The sequence below is a fragment of the Paramormyrops kingsleyae genome, chromosome 22, assembly GCF_048594095.1.
Source record: "Paramormyrops kingsleyae isolate MSU_618 chromosome 22, PKINGS_0.4, whole genome shotgun sequence".
Lineage (NCBI taxonomy): Eukaryota > Metazoa > Chordata > Actinopteri > Osteoglossiformes > Mormyridae > Paramormyrops > Paramormyrops kingsleyae.
The window spans coordinates 17,009,157-17,018,182 of NC_132818.1; positions in this window are offsets into that span (position 1 = coordinate 17,009,157).

Sequence of the window (9,026 nt, forward strand, 5' to 3'; positions counted from 1 at the left end):
TTACTGTGAAACACCTTTAATATAGAGGTAGTCTTTGATTCAACATTAAAGTTTCCACCATTATGATGAAGGCAAAATAAAAAGTATATTACCAGATTAATGTAATGTAAAGATATGCAGACTTTTGTAATACATTGCGACACTTCAGACATTGACAATTCAGGTATAGAACCATATACTCAGGTTTATGTGTAACATAAAATATTAGCATCCATGGAACTTGTTTACAACTTGTTTGCTAATAATATTACGCAGAAAGCAGTCGTCTCTCGTCGCCATTCTGAAAAACCTTGCAAACATGGGCCGATCCCTTAATGTTGTTTACTTTAATTAACCTTTGATGCATCATTAAGATTTCTAACTTTACGATTAATGCAAAATAAATTGTGTATTATCAGCTTGATGCAATGTAAAGAAATGCAGACTTTTGTAATACATTGGGCCACTTCAGATATTAACAATGCTGGTACAGAACCAGACACTCAGTCCAAGTGTCACACTGAATGTAAACATGAACGGCTGAAAGGTTAAAAAAATAAAAAGTCAACTCCTTTTAATCATATTCTGTCACTCAAAGCTCCGGCTCCATTCAGCTGTTCAATGCCAGTGAATCTATTGAATCTATAATATTTATATTGCAAATGTAAAATTTTCATCTACATACATTTTCCCAGTACCATTTCTCCAGTGTTGGATCACAGCCTTTTCTATACCACACACACCAATAGGCAAAGTGCAGCCAGGAGGGGAACTCGATTTGTCCCTACGGAACCCAAACATAATCCACCCATTCTAACAACGACACACTATGGGCAATTAAGATATATTTTGCATAACCACATGTTTTTAGACTGAAGAATAAATGAGAGAATCAGGTAGAGAAATGATAATTTTATACAGTATTAACTTTACATCTTCAGTTATGTGTCTGCAAAGTGCCATAATGCACAGTTCACTGTACGATGAACTCTAGGAGAAAATGAAGTCAAGTTCTATTACAGTGTGTAGGTATTGCCAGAGAAATGATAATTGGCTGCAAAGACTCAATATTGTTGCATGATTTTGGAAACATGGAACTAAGTAAATGCAAATAGATATGAATTTCACTGAAATGGCTGAATGAATCAGGAAAGTTGACTAATGATACATATTTGTCATAAAAAGCGTGACATTTTACATAACCTCATTCAGTCGTATATGACTCCCACCTGTGTAATGTAATTGATGGATTTCTTCAAAAAGTACCTCAGCTTTAATAATGTAATTTTTTTTGCAATTTCTCAATTCAGATTCTAATCCAATGCTGAAATGTTCAGTTATCAATGTATTTGATCCAACAAGGCAAACATTCAAAAAATTCTAATGCTCCACAGCCTATTTCTGTTGCTGCCATGATGCAGTTATTGTATGATGTGATTCTTACCTGTGAAAATGACTTGATCAGCATCATCGGAAAGTATCTGAGCTTCAATAAAGTAATTATTCTTACAATTGATTAATTTATTTTCTAATCCGTTGCAGAAATGTTCACTTATCAATATATTGCTTTGAGTATAAGTTAAATATTCAGGTCCTCCAAGGGATTCCAATGGTCCACAGCCCATATCTCTGCCTGCCACACTGAGAGGAGTTAGAAGGTCATCTACACTAGTAAAATATGGTCCTGCTGTCCACCATTTTCCCCACAGATACACCTGCACTGTTCCAGCACAAGGACTGCCTCCATCCACCATTCTCACATAATCAGGACCTAAAGGAAATTTAAAAAATTACACTGTGAAACAGAACAACCTTCATCTTTGATACATGTCACTGATGTATACATACTGAAATAAGTGGATATTATAAAGTAGCAGTAACTTTCAATAACAGAAAATCATAAAAGCTTAAATAAGGGCAATATGTAATAGCAACAATATTATATTGAATTAATAAGTATAAAAACCGAATACTGAACTCACCTGCACAAACCAATCCCACTGCATGGCCATTTGTGCAGTTCAGCTCTGATCTATCTGACATGAGACATTCATGTAGGAAGGACTCCTCTCCTTCACAGTGGAAGCCTTTATACCAGATGGGACCTTCTCCTTCACCAAAATGGGCCCCCTTGTGTAGAGCTGAAGGAGCCCCACAGTCCAGCTCCCTACAGACAACCTCAGCATCCTGCCAGTCAAAGTTACCATCACACACTGTAGCCCAGGACTGACTGAACTTCACCTCCAGCCTCCCAGAGCAGCGATCAGCTCCACCCACAAGCCTCACATGATCTGTAATAGTGCAATGAAAATACCTAAGCATTTTAAAACAGTATCATATCACAGAAGTTGACTAAATATTTAGTATTAAATTTATCACTGCAACCGGAAAATTGAGAAACAACAAAAGTGTATTAAAATATGACAAACTATGTCTCTCACCTGAACAAATAATTCCAGCATCAAAGATGTGAGGAAAATCCATGTATCTGAAATCCAGTGATCTACACTCCCTCAGTGCAGACTCTGACCCACTGCAGGAAACATCTCTCAGCAACACCCTTCCAGAACCTTCTCCAAAGTGAGCACTTATAGGTGCTAATATAGCAGTCCCACAGCCCAGCTGTCTACACACCACTGATGCATCATCAAGGTCCCAGTCATACTGGGCTATAGTCCCCCACTCTCCCCAGCGATACACCTCCACTCTCCCAGAACAAGGACTGCTTCCATTCACCAGCCTCAGGTCCTCAGGCCCTGTTAGGACACAGCCGAGCTGCTAAGACACTTCAGAAGGATCATTGGTCTGATGTTACAGTATTAATAATACAGCTGGTTACCTGTGCAGCTCAGTCTGATATAGCTGTTGTTTTTGCAGTTCTGTTCTGATCTAACAGAGGTGAGACATTCATTGAGAAATGATTCCTCTCCTTCACAGTGGAAGCCTTTATACCAGATGGGACCTTCTCCTTCACCAAAATGGGCCCCCTTGTGTAGAGCTGAAGGAGCCCCACAGTCCAGCTCCCTACAGACAACCTCAGCATCCTGCCAGTCAAAGTTACCATCACACACTGTAGCCCAGGACTGACTGAACTTCACCTCCAGCCTCCCAGAGCAGCGATCAGCTCCACCCATAAGCTTCACATGATCTGGAGTCACAGATAGAATAAAAATCCTGGCTTAAAGATTGATTATTCTCTGCTTAATGTTGTGAAAAATATGGCTCCAAAGAAAAAGATCCAGAAATAGATCTCTTAAGAGATCTGTGCATAAATAAGATATTATTTAAGTATTTTACAGCTTTATAGCCCTAGTCAGCAATGTGTGGCACGTTTTAAATACTGTACAATATCTGACCACCAAAGTCACAGGAAACTAACAGGGATTTGTATCTTATTATCTGATTCCTTATAGAATCCATAAATAATTACTATAATAATTTTTCAAACCTGAGCAGATGACTGCAGCATCCAGTGTGTGCGGTAAGTCATGCTCTCTGCCATCCAGTGATCCACACTCCCTCAGCGCAGACTCTGACCCACTGCAGGAAACATCCCCTAGAACCATCCGCCCAGAACCTTCTCCAAAGTGAGCTGCACCTGGTACAGATACAGCAGAGCCACAGCCCAGCTGTCTACACACCACCGCGGCATCATTCATGTCCCAGTTACGCTGATAAACGGTCCCCCACTCGCCCCAGCGATACACCTCCACTCTCCCAGAACAAGGGCTGCTTCCATTCACCAGCCTCACATCAGCAGGCTCTGTGGAGACACAGGAGATACAGTTATGTCTATCAAAAACATTGATTGACTTCTCCTATGAGAGAAAACATGTGAATATAGCATCTCCAGTACAATATAATTACAATTAAAATTTAGCCAAAACCATTTAATACTAGAAAGGTGGCTATATTCCTGTATATGTGTGAGAATGTATTTCACCTGAACATGTCAGTGTTACAGTATGATTTGTACAGTTCTGTTCTGGTCCAGTTGGGGTAACACATTCAAGTAGGAAGGACTCCTGTCCTTCACAGTGGAAGCCTTTATACCAGATGGGACCTTCTCCTTCACCAAAATGGGCCCCCTTGTGTAGAGCTGAAGGAGCCCCACAGTCCAGCTCCCTACAGACAACCTCAGCATCCTGCCAGTCAAAGTTACCATCACACACTGTAGCCCAGGTATCTCCATCTCTAATCTCCAGTCTCCCAGAGCACTTCTGAGGCCCCCCCACAAGCTGGACCACAGAGCGACCTAACAAATAAAGAAAAAAAATATATAATTGTCCAAATAAATCAAAGCATAAATAGACATTAGTACTTTATAATGATCATACACATTTGCTTCTTGTTTTCCTGCCTCATATTTTTTTTGCTTTACAAAATAAACGTATTCGTCTTCTTCTTTGAGGTTTTTTACTAATAATGTGAAAACTGCATTAGCTTTGCAGTGGCTGTTTCTTACCTGAACAGATCACTCCAGCATCAAGTACATGAGGACGACGGAGTGACCCTGGCATCTTAGCAGCCTCTTGAGATGGACACATAGACAGTGTCGGCTCTGATCCATTACAGGAAACCTGAATAAGTAGCTCCTTCCCAGAACCTTCTCCAAAGTGAGCTCTACCAGGAGTGGCTACAGCAGACCCACAGCCCAGCTCTCTACACACCACTGTAGCGTCATTCATGTCCCAGCCAAACTGCATTACTGTCCCCCACTGTCCTCCACGATTCACCTCTACTGTCCCAGCACAGGGACTCCCTCCCTTCACCAGTCTCAGCTCCTCATGTCCTGTAGGTAGAGAAGTCATAGTCGTTGGCTAATTCTTCTACAGTCTAAACACATAAAGATAGTTAAATCAGCTGCCCATTGTATGTCCGCCCTGCATGTTACCGTCATTATTAATGTAATTAGGGGCAGAGGGGGCCTGCCCTGTGTCTGAGGCTGCCTGGAATGGGCTCCAATAACAGACGTCCTGCTGCATTTCCTGTTTCACCTAACCAGGAGCTGCATTTCCTGTTTCACCTAACCAGGAGCTGCATTTCCTGTTTCATCTAACCAGGAGCTGCATTTCAAGCATAAGTAAAATTCAATCCTGTTTAATCTAAGCTGATAATTCAATGCAAGCATCTGGATCAAAATGTTTCTCTGTTACACCTTAAAGTCAGACGCATGACTGACAATTCGGCATTAATGTAACAGGAAGGTAGAGCAGCATACTGGCAGGAGTCTGATTTGTTTAGCAGAGACTTTTATCCCAAAGTATATATTGTGGCGCCGGGCAGACCGAGGCATCGCAGCGGCGGGAAAGACAACGAGGCTCTTTCAAAGGGGAGAACATGCCCTTTTATTATAGCCCTCAAAAGGAGTAACGCAGGCACTGAACAAGCACCAGAACCAAGTATAACAGGGAAACAGGGTAACACAGCAAGGTCACATGACACACGATCACATACACCAGGGGTCATCAACTATATTTGTCAGAGGGCCAGAGTTTTACCAGACAGTCTCCTTGGGGGCCGGACCCCCAAGAAGAAAATCAAATAAAAATCTAATTTTGGCTTAACATTATGTTTAATGTTTATACTTTTTCCATTTCATAGCCTAAATATAGTCATAAATGGTGGTTATTCTGACAAGAGACTCAGTTGTTGTTATTTTTAGTTGCTTTAATAGTGTGGACCACTATTTTGTTTTTGATCCTCACAATTTTGGAATCCAGTCGCGGGCCGGATTGAACGGCTCAGCGGGCCGCCAGTTGATGATCAGTGACATACACGGTGAATAACAAGACATTACAAAGAGACACACGAGGATCAGGCAAGGACCGAGTACAAACACAGGTAAGGGCAAACGCGACAACTGGGTACACACAGGCCAGGATTACAGACAAGGGCTGTTTTCAATTGCTGACGAGAAAATATACACACAGACACTCCATACCTAACGACTGAGTTCCGTTCCTTCAACTAAGTCTGTAAGCGAATTGGCTGATAAGCCAGGAGGCGCCCGTCACCAATATTTTAAGCATTTCATACTGGTATTTTCGGAATATTTTTAAATGTTAATATAGTAATATACTGTATACTGTAATAAACAGCGTGCTCTACCTGCTACGTATTTTCTCTGTATGAGACAGGTGAAAATCTAAGCAAAACTGTAATAAAACACAGAAAAGACTCAGGAGTTCTGTTGTCTAGCATGGCAAAGTTACAGCAAGCTGGCCGATAAGTGGAAACGTTAATCATGAAGGGGCAGAGGAGACCCAGTCCCTGGAGGGGACCCAGTCCCTGGAGGAGACCCAGTCCCTGGAGGGGACCCAGTCCCTGGAGCAAATAAGGAATAAACTCAGGGGCTCAATGGTGAGATCATTCTGCCGACCATGAGATTTGAAATGATGACCTTCAAATCACAGGCACTATCCAATTTGCTGACCCACAAACTGCCCCTCTATTTGCATTCATTCATCCATCCATCCATCTATCCATCAATTATCTGTAACCACTTGTCCTGTTCAGCATCGCGGGGACTACGATTGTCACACACTGCATTCCTTCTCCCTTGTTCTCTCCCTCTAACGAGCCACACCTGTTGCCTGTTTAATCTTACCTCTCGTTACAGCCCTTGTGTCGATTACCCCAGGGGCCTCTCGTCTGCTCCCTCACATGCCCTGTATAAATCTTCGTTCAGTCCTGTGATCCCCAGTCCAGCCATTGATGTTGCTGCCTGCATTTGCTCTCTGTTGTACCCTGTGTTCCTGCCTGATCCTCACTACCCCGTTTTGACCCCTCGTGGTCCGTTTCCTTTGCCCTGCCTGGAGTACAGTTTCCTTAATGAAGCCCCTTTTGGTTTCCCCCACGCCTGCCTTCACCTCTGTCCTTGTCCTCGATGTGACACCTATCCCAGAGGCTACGGACGCAAAGCAGGGAACAGCCCAGGATTCGGTGCCAACCCAAATCAGGCCCCCCTGTGGTCTGGAACTTTAAATACCTCGGTTTGTTGTATAAATCTCTCTGACAGTATGGATATGATATCGAACTTCAGTATAAGTCAGTAGACATTTTACAAACACACAAAATATTAACATAATCAATAAAAGTTTATGATGTGGAGATGCCAACCTTCACCCTGAGCTCTGAGACCTTCTGCTGCAGGTTCCAGTACAAAGAGAAGACTCAGCCCCTACCAGCCTCAAGTCCACCAATCACACTCAACCCCCACAAACCTCAACCACACCAATCACACTCAGCCCTCAGCAGCCCCCACCCCACCAATCACACTCAGCCCCCACCAGCACCAACTCGCCCAATCACACTCAGCGTTACCTTATTAGACACAGGGCAGAAAACTCTCTAATAGTTCAAACAGGTAAAGCAACAAATCAGAAGAAGCTACTGTATATTTCTCCATATATACCAACACATCACATCACCAACGGCACTGCTGGATAATGGAAAGAAACAAAGACCGGAAATGAGAGAAAAGGCCACAAGATATAGAAAATGACTTCAGAGCAGAGAAGAAAACACAGCCATGTATGTGGAGAATGCTGCAAATCGGCCATGAAGTAAAGAGACAAATCAATATCTGTACTGTATTTATAATAATATAATTATTTTTATATTTACCCCAAAAGAGGGACAAAACTTCGTGCATTGTGGTCCATTCTCAGATGATGACAGGTATTTAGTTATTCTTAAAAAATTTGTTGTACAAGAAAGTGTAAAATGTTTCCACCAAACCCAACATCTACAAGCTGTGAGCTGTTTAAAATTATACATACAATCGAATTACAGATGCTCTTTAGACCTGTGTCAGTCAAAAATAAAAACAACTAGATATAAAAACTAAATATGGAATAATATCAGATATTCATTCATCTTCTGGTCAGAGCCAGTAGACCCTATAAGCGATACAGGCAGTTTCTGATGGGACGTCGACTCGCTCGACATCTTAACCTCGGACAGGGTCTGCTGGTGCTGATACCCATCTAGGGCTCCACACTGGCTAGGACCGGTACTGCTTCAGCAACTAAATATCTACATATAACACGATACTGAGAAAATCACACGGCAGCAGACGTGTAACCAAAGGGAAACAGTTTGTCAAAAACGCAAAGAATCCTCCCATATAATTTATGCACCCGTGACTGACCACATGACCCCGAAAATGTGACTCCAGCTTCTAACCAAGATCCTGGGTGAATATGGTCCAAGCAGACAGTACTTAGGTTCCTACCTGCTGAGGAGAGCAGAGGCAGCAGAGAGAAGAAGACGAGGAGCAGGCAGCTCCCCATGTTTATCAGGGCAGATCAACCTCCTCCTGTGTGATGTGGAGACGCCAACCTGCACCCTGAGATCTGAGAGCTTCTGCTGAAGGTTCCAGCACCAAGTGAAGACTCAGCCCCCACCAGCCTCAAGCCCACCAATCACACTCATCCCCACCAGCCTCAAGCCCACCAATCACAGTCAGCTTTGCCTTATTTGACACCAGGGTAGCAAACTGTCTAATAGTTCAAGCAAGAATAATAACAAATCAGAAGACACTGCTGAAGACGTCTCCATATATACCAGTAATGTGTTACATCTGTGGACACCTCCTACAACCTGAAGACACGACCGGATGCTGATAAAGCACAAAGGGAGAAAAAGGCAGACAAATGGCCGCAAGGTTAAATATAAATGACACAGGATCAGATGCCCAGTGATTTACAAACCTTAGGAATCCGAAAATCTTCCATGCTGAATGTGTTCTGACACAGTACTGATAATGTGATATTTCTATCTGATGTAATTGCTCATAAAAATATTTTTGCTCCCTTTAAGTGACAAAATAGTGGTATTTGATTGGCTATAGTTATAATTCATACTACTGAAGCATGGTGATTATTAGTGCGGCCTTGAACTGTGTTTTGTATTATGCTGTACAATGAAGATAGTCACCTTTCAATGAAATCCCTTAAATGATATATCAGTAATGACAGATCAAAGTCATATACTGAACCTTCCAGAGGTCTGGGGAAACATCAACAAAGACATAGACCGTG